The sequence below is a fragment of the Grampus griseus genome (genome assembly GCF_964374135.1).
Source record: "Grampus griseus genome assembly, chromosome: 17".
In the NCBI taxonomy this organism is placed as follows: domain Eukaryota; kingdom Metazoa; phylum Chordata; class Mammalia; order Artiodactyla; family Delphinidae; genus Grampus; species Grampus griseus.
In genome coordinates this window covers 41381193-41399392 of record NC_139011.1, presented here as the reverse complement: position 1 = coordinate 41399392, position 18200 = coordinate 41381193, and the positions used below count along the sequence as shown (strand labels likewise).

Genomic DNA, 18200 nt, shown 5'->3' with positions numbered 1-18200 from the left:
TCTCTCTGTTCAGTTTCCTTGTTAACTCAACAGCACGGTAGGGTCTAGATTTGGGCTGACCTTGTCTGAGTAGAGTTTTAGTGAGGTCACTGGAGGGGGTGGAGGATGGATTTAAGAGGGCAACCCTGGAGCCAGTGTTCTGTTCAGAGGTTCTGAACAAGGCAAGAAGAGGCAGCCAGGGAGCGGAGGTGCTGGACATGAGGTTTTAAGGAACAAGAGTCTGTAGGCCTTGTAGTACACTGAGTATGAGGGGTGACATGGAAGAAGAAGAGTCTAGCATGATGCAGGATTCTAACTCCCAGAAGAGAGTTTAGAAAGAGAAGTGGGTTTAGTTTAGCTGGGGACACATACAATTGTATTCATGTGTTTGGAACAGCTGAGTGGAGGTATCAAGTAGCTAACATTTATTGATCAAAATAGATACTGTGATCAGTGCTTCACAAACCTTATTTCTCAAGTCTTTTGGAGAGGTACTTCATTTTCAGATGAGACAAAGAATTAATCAATAAGCTAAATAAATTGTCTAAGGTGGGTAATAGAATTGGGGTTGAAGCCCAGTCCCTAAACTGGGAAGAGATGTTTTCCCTGAGGCCCTGAGACTTGGGAGTAGAGCTGGAGCCATGGCAATGAGGGAGAGAAAGAAGGTGGAGGGAAACAGGTGTTCAGAGGATGAGAAACCTGCAAAGGCCACTGAGAAGGCCCTGCTGGAGAGGTAGGAGGAAGACCAGGATAGACTGTTCCCTTAAAAGCCAAGCAGGGCTTCCCTGGTGGCGCAATGGTTAAGAATCTGCCTGCCAATGCAGGGGACACAGGTTCGAGCCCTGGTCTAGGAACATCCCACATGCCGCGGAGCAACTAAGTCCGTGCGCCACAACTACTAAGCCTACGCTCTATAGCCCACGAGCCACAATTACCGAGCCTGCGTGCTGCAACTACTGAAACCCTCATGCCTAGAGCCAGTGCTCTGCAAAAACAGAAGCCACCACGATGAGAAGCCCGCGCACCGCAACGAAGAGTAGCCCCCGCTCGCCACAACTAGACAAAGCCCGCACACAGCAACAAAGACCCAACACTGCCAAAAATAAATAAATTAAAATAAATAAATTAAAAAAAAAAGCCAAGCAAAAGGAAGCGATGCATCAAATGAAGGGACAAAGTGCCATATAGGAAAGGACAGAGCAGCAGCCGTGGGACTTAGCAACTTCCCATTGGTGACCTTTGCCAGAGTAAGTTTCAGCAAATTGTGGGGACCTAAAGCCAGAAGATTATTGCTCGGTTGAAAGAGGCACAGAGAAAAAGAAGAGGAGAAAGATACTAAGTTTTCTGAGGCAGTGGCTGAAGAGCAGGGAAGAATAAAGGCTTTATCTAGAGGAGCATCCACAGAAAGGTTTTCTTAATGAGAGGGAAGATTTGAAAATACAGTTTAAAAATATGTGTATGTATTTATAATCACCGAAACTTTTTTTTTAAAGCAGGTGAAAGCTTTTGTTTCTGTTTTTAGTATTTATTTATTTGGCTGTGCTGGGTCTTAGTCGCACTACGCAGGATCTAGTTCCCTCACCAGGGATCGAACCCAGGCCCCCTGCATTGGGCACGTGGAGTCCTAAGCACTGGACCACGAGGGAAGTCCCTAAACTTTTGTATTATGAAATATTTCAAGCGTACAGGAAAATTAATGATATTATATAATGAATATCCTCACCCACATTTGTCCTATCTTAATGTTTTGCCACATTTTATATACATGCACACATTTCATCTTAAAAAAATTAGCCACATCATGCTTAAGTTTTCAAATGGTGACTGTATGGCCTGTCTTCTGAGAGACTGTTGAGATGATCTGATTTATTTTCACTCATTAAGCACCAGGGCTCTTTGCCTTGTGTGATGCCTGTGGTACAAGCCTGCTTAGACAGGGTGGGGAGACTTGACTCTGTGTAACAGAGTTGCATTGTACCCACATTAAAAACAGGATTAACATGTAAGTTGTTTTCTTTCTGGTTATTACTCTTGTCAAGCTTTTAGAATCAAAATCACATTAACCTCCTGTTACTCAAAGGGTACAAACTTTCATTTACAAGATATGTAAGTTCTTGAAACCTAATTTACAGCATGATGACTATAGTTAACAATTTATACTTGAAATTTGCTAAGAGACTAGATCTCAAATTGATCTTACCACCCCCAGTCCCGCTCCCATGCATAACCAAGCATGGTGGTAACATGTGAGGTGATGGATATATTAATTTGATTGTGGTGTCAGGATGGCGGAGCGGGAGGACGCAGTGTTTGAGTCTCCCCACAACTAGGGCACCTACAGGATGCTGGTGGGGGGCCTCGATGCACAAGGAGACAAGTGAAACCCCTGAGCAACCGGGTAGGACATGGGGGGCAGTGGGGGGAGGAGAAGTGGAGGTTGGACGGGACTGGCGCCCCTGAGGGGTGGCTGCAACAGGGGGAGGGGTTCCCACACCTGGAGGGACCCTCCAGGGCTCAGTGGATTGGGGGGAGCGCAGTTAGCGTTTCCCCCACCCAGTCGGCCCTGGGAAGCCTGCTGGGCTCCTGGGTGGGGTCCTCCCCCCACTGAGGCCCCCTCCTGCCTCGTGGGTCCTAGGGGCATAAGAGGGAGGAAGAGGGGGGAAGAAGAGGAGAGGTGGATGGGGAGGGGCCCTCCGGTATTGGAGGATCAGTGGAGACGCAACTAGTTTCCCCTGCCCACTCAGGCTCCAGGAGCCTGCTGGGGTCCCCGGCCAGGTCTTCCTCCTTCCAGGGCCCTCCCCAGCTGCGTTGGTCCTAGGGGTGTATGAGGGAGTGGGGGGAAGAAGAGGAGGGGCCAATGCAGAGGGACCCTCCAGGATCGGAGGATCAGGGGCAAAGTGCCTAGCACTTCCCCAGCCAACTCAGGCCCAGGGAGCCTGCTGGGGTCCTGGACCTTGTCCTCCACCCTCTGGGGTCGGAGGCACTCCTGGGCCCCTCTGTGACACTGAGCCTAAGCCCCGCCCCCAACACCCCAGGGCCTTTTCCGGCCCTGTGGATGTAAGGATAGCCCCCCACCCCCGCTAAACCTCGCCCCTGCCTAAGCCCCTCCCACCACAGCCAAGACCTTTTCCAGCTTTTTTTTTTAAATTTTTTTCTTGCTGTGGTGGTTCTGTATTACCTTCCAGATGTTGTTTCATCTATATTTTTTCTAACATACCTTATTTTATTTTTTACTTTTTATTATTTTTTTCTTATTTTATTTTATTTTTTATTTTTATTTATTCTGCTCCTTTTTTTCTTCTTTTTTTTTCTTTTTGCCACCCCACGTGGCTTGCAGGATCTTGGTTCACGAGCCAGGGGTTGGGTCTGAGCTCCTGTGGTGGGAGCTCCGAGTCCAAACCACTGGACTAACACAAAACCTCAGACTCCAGGAAACATTCACTGGAGTGAGGTCTCCTGGAGGTCCTCATCTCAGCACCAAGACCCAGCTCCATCCAACAGCCTAAAAACTCTGGTGCTGGAAGCCTCAGGCCAAACAATCAGTAAGACAGAAACACAGTTCCACCCATCAAAAAAAAAAACAATGAGACAACAAGAAAATATGTCACAGATGAAGGAGCAAGGCAAAAACCTACAAGACTAAATAAATGAAGTGGAAATAGGCAACCCATCTGAAAAAGAATTCACAGTAATAACAGTAAAGATGATCCAGGATCCCGGAAATAGAATGGAGGCATGGATTGAGAAAATACAAGAAATGTTTAACAAAGATCTAGAAGAACTAAAGAACAAACGAACAGAGATGAACAACACAATAATTGAAATGAAAAATACATGAGAAGGAATCAATAACAGAATAACTGAGGCAGAAGAACGAATAAGTGAGCGGGAAGACAGAATGGTGGAAATAACTGCCAAGGAGCAAGATAAAGAAAAAAGAATGAAAAGAATTGAAGAAAATCTCAGAGACCTCTGGGGCAACACTAAATGCACCAACATTTGAATTATAGGGGTCCCAGAGGAAGAAGAGGAAAAGAAAGGGTCTGAGAAAATATTCGAAGCGATTATAGTCAAAAACTTCCCTAACATGGGAAAGGAAATAGCCACCCGAGTCCAGGAAGCGCAGAGAGTCCCATACAGGATAAACCCTGGAGAAACACACCAAGGCACATACTAATCAAACTAACAAAAATTAAATTCAAAGAAAAAATATTAAAAGCAGCAAGGGAAAAACAAAAAATAACATACAAGGGGATCCCCATAAGGTTATCAGCTGATTTTTCAGGAAAACTCTGCTGGCCAGAAGGGAGTGGCAGGATATACCTAAAGCGATGAAAGAGAAAAACCTACAACAGAGATTACTCTACCCGGCAAGGATCTCATTCAGATTTGACAGAGAAATCAAAAGCTTTACAGACAAGCAAAAGCTAAGAGAATTCAGCACCACCAAACCAGCTTTACAACAAACGCTAAAGGAACTTCTCTAGGCAGGAAACACAAGAGATGAAAAAGACCCACAAAAATAAATCCAAAACAATTAAGAAAATGGTAATAGGGACATACATATCGATAATAACCTTGAATGTAAATGGATTAAATGCTCCAACCAAAAGACACAGACTGGGTGAATGGATGCAAAAACAAGACCCATATATGTGCTGTCTACAAGAGACCCACTTCAGACCTAGGGACACATACAGACAGAGAGTGAAGGGATGGAGAATGATAGTCCATGCAAATGGAAATCAAAAGAAAGCTGGAGTAGCAATAATCATATCAGATAAAATAGACTTTAAAATAAAGACTGTTGGGCTTCCCTGGTGGCGCAGTGGTTGAGAGTCCGCCTGCCAATGCAGGGGACACGGGTTGGTGCCCCAGTCCGGGAAGATCCCACATGCCGTGGAGCGGCTAGGCCTATGAGCCATGGCCACTGAGCCTGTGTGTGTGGATCCTGTGCCCTGCAACGGGAGAGGCCACGTCAGTGAGAGGCCCGTGTACCACAAAACACACACACACACACACACACACACACAAAATAAAGACTGTTACAAGAGATAAAGAAGGACACTAGGACTTCCCTGGTGGCACAGTGGTTGAGAGTCTGCCTGCCGGTGCAGGTGACACGGGTTCATGCCCCGGTCTGGGAGGATCCCACATGCCGCGGAGCGGCTGGGCCCGTGAGCCATGGCTGCTGAGCCTGCATGTCCGGAACCTGTGCTCCGCAACGGGAGAGGCCACAACAGTGAGAGGCCTGCGTACCAAAAAAAAAAAAAAAAAAAGAAGGACACTACATAATGATCAAGGGATCAATCCAAAAAGAAGATATAACAATTATAAATGTTTATGCACCCAACATAGGAACACCTCAATATATAAGGCAAATGCTAACAACCATAAAAGGGGAAATCAACAGTAACACAATAATAGCAGGGGACTTTAACACCCCACTTACACCAATGAACAGATCATCCAAACAGAAAATAAATAAGGAAACACAAGCTTTAAATGACACAATAGACCAGATAGATTTCATTGATATTTATAGGACATTCCACCTGAAAGTGGCAAAATACAATTTCTTCTCAAGTGCACATAGAACATTCTCCGGGGTAGATCACATCCTGGGTCACAAATCAAGCCTCGGAAAATTTAAGAAAATTGAAATCACATCAAGCATCTTTTCTGACCACAACGCTATGAGATTAGAAATCAATTACAGGGAAAAAAACTATAGAAAACACTAATACATGGAGGCTAAACAGTGTGCTGCCAAATAACCAAGAGATCACTGAAGAACTCAAAGAGGAAATAAAAAAATACATAGAAACAAATGACAACAAAAACATGACCACCCAAAACCTATGGGAAACAACAAAAGTAGTTCCAAGAGGGAAGTTTATAGCAATTCAATCTCACCTCAAGAAACACGAAAAATCTCATAAAATAATCTAACCTTACACCTAAAGCAACTAGAGAAAGAAGAACAAAGAAAACCCAAAGTCAGTAGAAGGAAAGAAATCATAAAGATCAGAACAGAAATAAATGAAATAGAAATGAAGAAAACAATAGCAAAGATCAATAAAACTAAAAGTTGGTTCTTTGAGAAGATAAACAAAATTGAAAAACCTTTAGCCAGACTAAAAGCAAAAAAGGGAGAGGAGGCAAATCAATAAAATTAGAAATGACAAAGGAGAAATCACAACTGACACCACAGAAATACAAAGGATTATAAGAGACAAACAACTATATGCCAATAAAATGGACAACCTTGAAGAAATGGAAAAATTCTTGGAAAGGTACAATTTTCCAAGACTGAATCAGGAAGAATTAGAAAATATACACAGACCAGAAAAAATGTAAACAGACAAATCACAAGTAATTAAATTGAAACTGTAATTAAAAATCTTCCAACAAACAGAAGTACAGGACCAGATAGCTTCACAGGTGAATTCTATCAAACATTCAGAGAAAAGCTAACACCTACCCTTCTCAAACTCTTCCAAAAACTTGTAGAGGGAGGAACGCTCCCAAATTCGTTCTAGGAGGCCACCACCACCCTGACACCAAAAGCAAACAAAGATATCACAAAAAAAGAAAATTACAGACCAGTATCACTGATGAACATAGACGGAGAAATCCTCAACAAAATACTAGCAAACAGAATCCAACAACACATTAAAAGGATCATACACCATGATCAAGTGGGATTTATCCCAGGAATGCAAGCGTTCTTCAATATATGCAAATCAATCAATGTGATACACCATATTAACAAATTGAAGGATAAAAACTATATGATCATCACAATAGATGCAGAAAAAGCTTTTGACATAATTCAACACCCATTTATGATAAAAACTCTCCAGAAAATGGGCACAGAGGGAACCTACCTCAACATAATAAAGGCCACAGCAAACATCATTCTCAATGGTGAAAAACTGAAAGCATTTCCTCTAAGATCAGGAACAGAGGAGGATGACTACTCTCACAACTCTTATTCAACACAGTATTGGAAGTCCTAGCCACGGCAGTCAGAAAAGAAAAAGAAATAAAAGGAATCCAAATTGGCAGAGAAGAAGTAAAACTGTCACTGTTTTCAGATGACATGATACTGTACACAGAAAAACCTAAAGATGCCACCAGAAAACTACTAGAACTAATCATTGAATTTAGTAAGTTTGCAGCATACAAAATTAGTGCACAGAATCTCTTGCATTCCTATACACTAACAATGAAAAATCAGAAAGTGAAATTAAGGAAACAGTCCCATTTACCATCATAACAAAAAGAATAAAATACCTAGTAATAAACCTACCTAAGGACACAAAACCTGTAGTCTGAAAACTATAAAACACTGATGAAAGAAATCAAAGATGACATAAACAGATGGAGAGATATACCATGCTCCTGGATTGGAAGAATCAATATTGTGAAAGCAATAAAAAGCAAATCTACAGCTTCAATGCAACCCCTATCAAATTACCAATGGCATTTTTCACAGAATTAGAACAAAAAATTTCACAATTTGTATGGAAACACAAAAGACCCCAAATAGCCAAAGCAATCTTGAGAAAGAAAAATGGAGCGGTGGAATCAGGCTCCCCTGACTTAAAACTATACTACAAAGCTACAGTAATCAAGACAGTATGGTACTGGCACAAAAACAGCAATATAAATCAATGGAACAGGATAGAAAGCCCAGAGACAAACCCATGCACATATGCTCACCTAATTTATGACAAAGGAGACAAGAACATACAATGGAGAAAAGACAGCCTCTTCAATAAGTGACGCTGGGAAAACTGGACAACTACATGTAAAAGAATGCAATTAGAACACTCCCTAACAACATACACAAAAATAAACTCAAAATGGATTAAAGACATAAATGTAAGGACAGATACCATAAAACTCTTAGAGGAAAACACAGGAAAAACACTCTGACATAAATCACAGCAATATCTCTTTTGATCCACCTCCTAGAGTAATAAAAATAAAAACAAAAATAAACAAATGGGACCTAATGAAACTTCAAAGCTTTTGCACAGCAAAGGAAACCATAAACAAGATGAAAAGACAACCCTCAGAATGGGAGAAAATATTTGCAAATGAAGCAACAGACTAAGGATTAATCTTCAAAATATACAAACAACACATGCAGCTCAATATCAAAAAAACAAACAACCCAATCCAAAAATAGGCAGAAGACCTAAATAGACATTTCTCCAAAGAAGGTATACAGATTGCCAACAAACATGTGAAAGGATGTTCAACATCACTAATCAGTAGAGAAATGCAAATCAAAACTACAATGAGGTATCACTTCACAGCATTCAGAATGGCCATCATCAAAAAATCTAGAAACAATAAATGCTGGAGAGCGTGTGGAGAAAAGAGAACCCTTCTGCACTGTTGGTGGGAATGTAAATTGATACAGCCACTATGGAGAACAGTATGGAGTTCCTTAAAAAACTAAAAATAGAACTATCATATGACCCAGCAATCCCACTACTGGGCATATACCCTGAGAAAACCATAATTCAAAAGGACACATGTGCCCCAATGTTCATTGCAGCACTATTTACAATAGCCAGGACATGGAAATAACGTAAATGTCCAATGACAGATGAATGGATAAAGAAGATGTGGTACATATATACAATGGAATATTACTCAGCCATAAAAAGGAACAAAATTGGGTCATTTGTAGAGATGTGGATGGACCTAGAGTCTGTCATACAGAATGAAGTAAGCCAGAAAGAGAAAAACAAATATCGTATATTAACACATATATGTGGAATCTAGAAAAATGGACAGATGAACCTATTTGCAGGGCAGGAATAGAGACATAGACATAGAGAACAGACATGTGGACACAGGGTGGGAAGGGGAAGGTGGGACTAATAGGGAGATTAGGATGGACATATATACACTGCCATGTGTAAAATAGATAGCTAGTGGGAACAAGCTATAAAGCACAGGAAGCTCAGCTCGGTGCTCTGTGACGACCTAGATGGGTGGGATGGGGGGCGGGAGGGAGGTCCCAGAGGGAGGAAATATAGGTATACATATAGCTGATTCACTGCACTGTACAGCAGAAACTAACACAATACTGTAAAGCAATTATACTCCAATAAAAAAAATGATTGTGGTATCATTTCACAATGTACAGACATACCTTGTTCAACTATTGCAACTGGATGATATTGTGTATTTTACAAATTGAAGGTTTGTGGAAACCTTGCGTCAAGCAGGTCTATCTGCATTATTTTTCCAACAGCATTTGCTCACTTCTGGTAATTCTCCCAATATTTGCCTCTGTGTCACATTCTGGTAATTCTCCCAATATTTCAAACTTTTTCATTATTATTATTTTTGTTATGATGATCTGTGATCAGTGATCTTTGATGTTATTACTATGACTTGCTGAAGGCTCAGATGATGGCTAGCATTTTTAGTAATAAAGGTTTTTTTTTTTTTTGGTCGGATGGCTTGCGGGATCTTATTTCCCTGACCAGGGATTGAAACCTAGGCCCTTGGCAGTAAAAGCACAGAGTCCTAACCACTGCAATAAAGTATTTTTTAAATTAAGGTAGGCACATTGTTTTTTTAGACATAATGCTATTGCATACATAATAGACCACAGGAGAGTGCAAACATAACTTTTACATGCACTGGAAAACCAAAAAATATTCTTATCTGTGTTGTCTGTATTAATTATGGTTTTCACATTAATAATTACTTACTTGGGGGATTTCCCTGGTAGTGCAGTGGTTGGGAGTCCGCCTGCCAATGCGGGAGACATGAGTTTGATCCCTGGTCCGGGAAAAATCCCACATGCCGCGGAGCAGCTAAGCCCGTGCGCCACAACTACTGAGCCTGTGCTCTGGAGCCCGCATGCCTAGAGCCCATGCTCTGCAACAAGAGAAGGCACCACAACGAAGAGTACCCCCGCTCGCCTCAACTAGAGATAGCCCACGCGTAGCAACGAAGACCCAACGCAGACAAAAATAAAGAAAGAAATAATTTTTTTTTTAAGAAAAGAGGTACCATACTTAAAAAAAAAATTACTTACTTGGAAAATAATGTTATTAGGTCCTGGTATTAAAAAATCATTGATGGGGCTTCCCTGGTGGTGCAGTGGTTGAGAGTCCGCCTGCCGATACGGGGTCACAGGTTCGTGCCCCGGTCCGTGAGTATCCCACATGCCGCGGAGCGGCTGGGCCCATGAGCCATGGCCACTGAGCCTGCGCGTCTGGAGCCTGTGCTCCGCAACGGGAGAGGCCACAGCAGTGAGAGGCCCACATACCACAAAAAAAAAAAAAAAAAAAAAAAAAAAAAATCATTGATGATTCACTGGTTTATATGCTGCAGTATCTTCATTTACAGTTAACTTTACTAATTTTTACTTCATTGTGGGTCACTGTTTAACAAAGATTCTTGGTCATCTGTTTGTTTTAATGAGATATTTAGGGTTATAGAAATGTTTGCCCTAATAAAAGTCTACTTGAATATTGCGATATTCACTTTATTGTGGTGATCTGGAACTGAATCCACAAGATCTCCAAGGTCTGCCTGGTATATATGTATATCAAGACATCATGTTGTACACCTTAAATATATACAACTTTTATTTATCAATCATACCTTAATAAAAAATAACATATTAATCTCATACAATAAGTAAAATTGTAAAACATGCCCCCATCTTTTTTTTTGGCTGCCCGACACACTTGCAGGATCTCATGTCCCCACCAGGAATTGAACCCAGGCCATGGCAGTGAACTCACAGAAGTCTAAACACTAGGCAACCAGGGAACTCCCAGCCCCCATCTTTTTAAAAACTGTAATATAATTTAACATATGTAATGTAATATGGGGTTTGTACAGTTTTTAAAAGTTTGGAGAAGTCTTCTCAGAGTCTTTTGAGACAAGTGACCATTTTTACCCAAATATCTTCACTGATTTTACCAATTTTAGTCACTGTAAAAAAATCAATTAGAAATGTTTTAAGTAAAAGAGAAATCTTCAAATCTTATTCATTGCAGATAAACACTATTACAGTTTCATACACTTCATCCTCCCAGCCTTCAGAAAAATTTTAAATTGGATTATATATATATACCTTTGTAACCTGTGTTTTTTTTCTTCTATCAATAGATTTTGCCCATCATTTATGTCAATACGTAGAAAATTATGCTGTTTTTATACCACATCAAATTTCCAAAATTTTTATTCTTAAAAACAATCTATGATAAGTAAATCAACTATACCTCAATTTAAAAAATCCTTTGAGGGCTTCCCTGGTGGTGCAGTGGTTGAGAGTCCGCCTGCCGATGCAGGGGACACGGGTTCGTGCCCCGGTCCGGGAAGATTCCACATGCCGTAGAGCGGCTGGGCCGGTGAGCCATGGCCGCTGAGCCTGCGCATCCGGAGTCTGTGCTCCACAATGGCAGAGGCCACAATAGTGAGAGGCCCACGTACCGGAAAAAAAAAAAAAAAAAAATCCTTTGAATTATCATTAAAAAATGTTTGTGATGAACAATTTCTCTTTCTCTCCTTGAAACATTCATATTCAAACATTTAGTAAATAAAGTACAATTGCAGGTTCAAATATTTGCTTCCCCCCCAGAAAAAAATCTTGATATTTCTAAATGTTACTCCGGAAAAGTTCCACTACTTACACTCCCAGGAACAGTGCATGAAATGGTGGCTTGTCTGTTGTTGTTCTACTAATCATCTGGTAAGCGCCTGCTGCTTTCTCTGCTGTGTAGATCTTCATGGAGTCTCTTTGGCCACCCTGAGTTTGCTAACCTTACACTATCACAGGCAGTATCCTCTTCTATTTCTTTAGCACATTTTATAAGCTTGTGGCTTAAAATAACATTTCTGTCATTAAAACATATGTCTGAATTATACCACTTTTTTCCATCCGTGACTTTGTTAATTTGAATTTTCCTTTTATTTTATTAACTAAGCTAGTGGTTTCAAAATTTTATTTCCAAGCCATACTGTGTGTCATCAATTACATAAAGGCAAAAAATGGAATTGATAAGCAAACCAATATAGTTCTTTTAAAAATTAACAAAACTAATTTTTCAAATCCCTAATTTTATATGAAATATGGCAAAATGTTAAGGCATGGCTGAACTGGGTTGTAAATGAAACAGATACTTTCTCTTTATCATCTTTAGCAGAGACATAATTCATCATTAGCTTCTTTCTTAAAAACATTTTTATGAATATTTATTAAAAATTATTTAAGAGCAAAGAGATTTTCTTCTAAATACTGACTTAACAATATCTGATATGTATTATACCTTATATTTTAATTTTTGTTCTTAAGAAAACTGATATTTTCATCTGGATTTGCTTTATTACTTAGGTTTTATTTGAGACTATATGTATATATACATGTGCACACACACAGTACACATACATGTATGAATGTATTGATTTGAAAAAACACTGCACTAAAACCCTATTTAAATTTTGTTTTGTCATTGTCTAAGAATGTCCTATATAGAAATATTATCTTGAGGTATTAACTGTATCTTTGTCCTATAATACAGGATAAAATTCTGTGAATCTCACAACTACACTTGCGGAGAGTGTGTTCCCCATGTTCTACCAGTAAGATCTTTTCACATGAAAGTCTACCGTGAATTTTCCAGTTCTGTAATTTAAATTTTTCCGTATTAGGAGAGTGACATATTAACTTTTCAAATATACTCTACTGTTATGGTTCCTTTTTATCTTTCACTCTGCCAGCTTTCCAATGGGTTTGGTAGCTTTGGTTCATCCAGGCAGTGGGAACAATGTGTACAAAGGAGGTGTCAGACCATACACTGGTGGGGTACCTGTGTGGTTTGGCGGGCCTAGAGGATAGAGAGTAAAGGAAGGAAGGGTGATGGCCAGGAGAATGGGGAGAAAAAGGAGGCCAAGGCCTCAGTAAGATCGAAGAACAGTTGCCTTAGGAGGAAAAGAGGCCCTATATGGCCTTGATTAAGAGGATGCACTTGGGAGCCTAAACTGACTCTATTCACTTAGCAGCTGTGGGGACTTGAACAAGTCACCTAACCTCTCTGAACCTCAGATTCCTCTGTAAAGTGAAAAATAATCATAGGGTTGTGAAGATAAAATGAGATACACTACCTGTAAAGCAACTAGCATAATGTCCAGCACATAACAGCTGATCAATAAAAATGTTATTTTCATTAAGGAAGTTGGAAAGCTTGGAGGTTGTCTGAGGTTTAAGATTTCAGATGCAGAATTATTCTTAAGTATAAGTAATTGTTTCCTCTCATAAGTAATTGTTTCCTAATTTTGTTTATTAAGGACATTTCCATATCATTATATCACTTGCCCATTATAGCATGTATTCACATTGTATTTTAATTATTTGCTTCCCTAATGTAAACCTGGGGCTCTGAAAGCTGGGATGGGCCTCATTCTTGTTTATATTCTCAGTGCACCAGGCATTTTGTCACTCCCATAACGTTTGTTGAATTGATTTTGGAAGTCATTCGCACAGAAGCCGATGGCTGAGGTAAACGAGAAAGATCTCCAGGAGAGAACTTTGGGTCAGGAACTGCACACTTTGCTAGAGACTAACAGTCTGCAGATTTGATTTCTGTTCTCATTAACTGTGCACTTACAAGTCTGGCAGAAACATATTTTCACAATGTTGCCATCTGCTGCATTCATTACTTGGCTTCATGACTGCTACCTGTTTATAAAATTGATAATAAGCACAGTGGTGATTTATTAAAAATTTAAAAAGAGCAAACGTAGGGACTTCCCTGGTGTCACAGTGGTTAAGAATCCGCCTGCCAATGCAGGGAACACTGGTTCGAGTCCTGGTCCGGGAACATCCCACATGCCGCGGAACAACTAAGGCCGTGTGCCACAGCTACTGAGTCTGTGCTTTAGAGCCCGTAAGCCACAACTAGTGAGCCCGCGTGCCACAACTACTGAAGCCCACCTGCCTAGACCCCGTGCTCCTCAACAAGAGAAGCCACCACAATGAGAAGCCTGTGCACCGCAACAAAGAGTAGCCCCTGCTTGCCAAAACTAGAGAAAGCCTGTGTGCAGCAATGAAGACTCAACACAGCGAAAAATAAATTTGTTAAAAAAAAAAAAAAGAGCAAACCTAACAGTTCTCTGTTGCCTTATTGTTTACACATAGGCAGAGGCAGCTGCCCCCTAAGAAGTCAGACTTTCCTGTCTCAGAAAGGGGTAATGGAAAAGCAACCAATTAGAGGTAACAGCGGGGTTCCCAAGCCGACTTTGCTGCATACTAGCTGTGTGAATTGAAGGAATCATTTAACCTACCCAAATCTCACTTGCCCCATCTGCAAAATGAAGATAATACTTCACCTACCCTTTTTAATAGATTTGAGTAACAAATGGAATATTGCATGTGAAATCCTTAAATACTGCATAGTTCTCTTCTATAAAAATGCAAAACAGGATTCTCACTAATTCACTAGAGCCTGGTTTTTAAGCTCTTTCTAAAATGTTGCTACTAATAGCCCAGTGGAAATGCTTCAACTCAACATTGGACGCAGTGTCATATATTGAGTGCACAATTTACTTATTCACTGCCATATCCAGTGCCTGGCACAATGGCAAAAAGTGCTTGATAAACATTTGTTGAATGAAAGATGGGAAGTATGAAGCTGGGCAAGTAGGTACAACCAGTAGGTTTCTGGCTTTAAACTGTGTGAATGAAGCATGCTGATCACCTGAGGCTTTTTTTTTTTTTTTTTTTTTGGCCACACCCGGCTGCTTTTGGGAACCTGTGCCCTCAGCAGTGAAAGCGTGGAGTCCTAACCACTGGACCGCCAGGGAATTCCCCCCAAAAAAAATTTTTTTTTTTTTTGTAATTTAGACAAGTCTTTTTCCTATTTATTTTGGCTGCGCTGGGTCTTAGTTGTGGCACTCGGGCTCTTAGTTGCAGCAGGCCAACTCCTTAGTTGCGGCATGCAGACTCTTAATTGCAGCATGCATGCGGGATCTAGTTCCCTGACCAGGGATCAAACCCATGTCCCCTGCATTGGCAGGCGGATTCTTAACCACTGCGCCACCAGGGAAGTCCCCAACCTTGGCTTTGAAAGGAGGATTTCCAGAGTGAACAGAGTTGGTTGTGGCAGACAAAGATGAAACTATTCTCCTCTGTTTTTTTCCAATTGAAGCAAATTCCTTTGTACCTTTGTCTAATCTAAGGAGGTAGGAAAAGGCTTTAGGAGAGGGTTTGAATCAGCATTTTGTCTGAAAATATTCTTAGTTAGTGAAACACCATCAGTTAACAATATTTAACAATAATTAAAAATGGAATACGGGTTTCCCTGGTGGCGCAGTGGTTGAGAGTCCGCCTGCCGATGCAGGGAACACGGTTTCTTGCCCCGGTCCGGGAGGATCCCACGTGCCGCGGAGCGGCTGGGCCTGTGAGCCACAGCCGCTGAGCTGAGCCTGCGCGTCCGGAGCCTGTGCTCCGCAACGGGAGAGGCCACAACAGTGAGAGACCCGCGTACCCCCCCAAAAAAAAGAAAAAAAAAGGAACACACTTAGCAGATAATACCGCCCTTACCACCCGTATCTAGACTGCTTCCTCTCCTGTGCCTCCTAGCCTAGGGAATTGCTGGCTGCTCCAACCCGGTGCTTTTCCTTCTTTATGCCTCTGCTCTGCCACCAATAATCTTTCCTTCCAACTTCCTGCTAAAGTCTTAAACTTCTTTCAAAGAATTAATTACTGGATCAACAAGTATTTATTGTGTTCATTGAGTACCTCCAATGTGTAAGGATGAAGTAAGTTCATAGTCTAATTCTAGTAGGGGAAGAAATACATATGAACACACAATTTTAATGCTATATGATAGGTACTTTTATACACCAGCTTTATTGACATATAATTCACACACCATAAAATTCATCCTTTTACAGTGTACAGTTCCGTGGTTTTCAGTATATCACAGAGTTGTGAAACCAACATCACTATCTAAATTTAGAACATTTCATCACCCCAAAAGAAACTCCAGGTTCATTAGCAGAAATTCCCCATTCTCCTCTCCCTCTCAGCCCCTGGCAACCACTAAACTACTTTATGCCTCTATGCATTTGCCTGTCCTGGACATTTCATGCAAATAGAATTATACAATATATGGTCTTTTGTGACTGGCTTCTTTCACTCAGCATAATGTTTTCAAGTTTCACCCAGGTTGTAGCAAGTATCAGTACTTCATTCCTTTTTACAGCTGAATAATATTCCATGGTATAAATATACCACATTTCTTACAGTTAGGTCTATGATCCATTTTGAGTTAGTTTTGGGTACAGTATAATGGAGGAGGTCTAACTTCATTCTTTTGCATATGGCTATCCCACTGTCTCAGAACCACTTTTAAAAACACTATTCTTTCCCTATTAAATGGTCTTGACACCCTTGTAGAAGATCAGCTGACCATAAATTTAAGATTTAAAATTTTTTTTTTATTTTATTGAAGTATAGTTTACAATGTTGTGTTAAATTCTACTGTATAGCAAAAGGATTGAGTTATACATATGTATATTCTTTTTCATATTATTTTCCATTATGGTTTATCACAGGATATTGAATATAGTTCCCTGTGCTACACAGTAGGACCTTGTTGTTCACCCATTCTGTATATGAGTTGCATCTGCTAATCCCAAACTCCCAATCCATCCCTCCCCCACCTCCCCACCTTGGCAACCACAAGTCTGTTCTCTGTGTTTGTGAGTCTGTTTCTGTTTTGTAGATAAGTTCATTTGTGTCGTATTTTATTTTATCTTTCTTTCTTTATTTATTTTTGGCTGCATTGGGTCTTTGTTGCTGCACGCAGGCTTTCTCTAGTTGTGGTGAGCGGGGGCTATTCTTTGTTGCGGTGCGCAGGCTTCTTATTGTAGTGGCTTCTCTCGTTGTGGAGCACGAGCTCTAGGCATGTGGGCTTCAGTAGTTGTGGCGCATGGGCTCCGAAGTTGTGGCTCGCGGGCTCTAGAGTGCAGGCTCAGTAGCTGTGGTGCACAGGCTTCATTGCACCGTGGCATGTGAGATCTTCCCAGACCAGGGCTTGAACTCGTGTCCCCTGCATTGGCAGGCAGATTCTTAACCACTGTGCCACCAGTGAAGCCCTGTGTCATATTTTAGATTCCACATATAAGCGATATCACATGATATTTGTCTTTCTCTGGTTTACTTCACTTAGTATGATAATCTCTAGGTCCATCCATGTTGCTGCAAATGGCATTATATCATTCTTTTTAATGGCTGAGTAGCGTTCCATCACATATATGTACCACATCTTCTTTATCCATTCATCTGTCGACGGACATTTAGGTTGTTTCCATGTCTTGGCTATTGTAAATAGTGCTGCTATGAACATAGGGGTGCATGTATCTTTTCAAATTATCATTTTCTCCAGATGTATGCCCAGGAGTGAGATTATAGGATCATATGGAAATTAAGAGTTTCTTTTTTGATTCTCAATTCTATTCTATTGATCTATATGTCTATCCATATACCACATTGTCTTAATTACTATAGCTTTGTAGTAAGTTTTGAAGTTAGGAAGTGAGAGTACTCAAACTATTTTCTTCCTTTTCAAGATTGTTTTAACTATTCTGGTTCCTTGGCCTTCCATATGAATGATAGGATCAGCCTGTCATTTTCTGCAAAAAAGGCCACTGGGGTTTTGATAGGGATTGAATCCATAAATCAATTTGAAAAGTACTGCTATCTTAACAACATTCAGACTTCCAGTCTATAAACATGGGATGTCTTTCCATTTATTTAGGTCTTCTTTAATTTCTTTCAGCAATGTTTTATAGTCTTCAGTGTACTCATCTTACACTTTTGCTAAACTAATTTCTAATTATTTTATTCCTTGTGATGAGATTGTGAATGGAATTGTTTTTAATTTCATTTTTGGGTCATTCAGGGCTACTGTTATAAAAATACAACTGATTTTTATATATTAATCTTATATGCTATAACCTAGTTGACAGTTTTTAAATTTTTTTAAAATAACTTATTGAAATATAGTTGATTTACAATGTTGTGGGGGGGGGTTGTTGTTTTTTTGGCTGCATTGGGTCTTTCTGGTGTTCAGGCTTCTCATTGTGATGGCATCTCTTGTTGCAGGGTCTAGGCACAGGCTTCAGTAGTTGTGGCTCGCGGGCTCTAGAGCGCAGGCTCAGTAGTT

At 40.6% G+C, this 18200-nt stretch overlaps 1 long non-coding RNA gene across 1 annotated transcript in view; it reads right to left on the bottom strand.

The window, feature by feature from the left end:
* Positions 1–18200, bottom strand: part of LOC309835547 — a 58210-nt gene that overhangs the window by 31944 nt on the left and 8066 nt on the right. Inside the window, exon 2 of the long non-coding RNA XR_014298022.1 lies at positions 11253–11416. This is a non-coding gene — a long non-coding RNA (uncharacterized lncRNA). The remainder of the gene's footprint in view (positions 1–11252; positions 11417–18200) is intronic.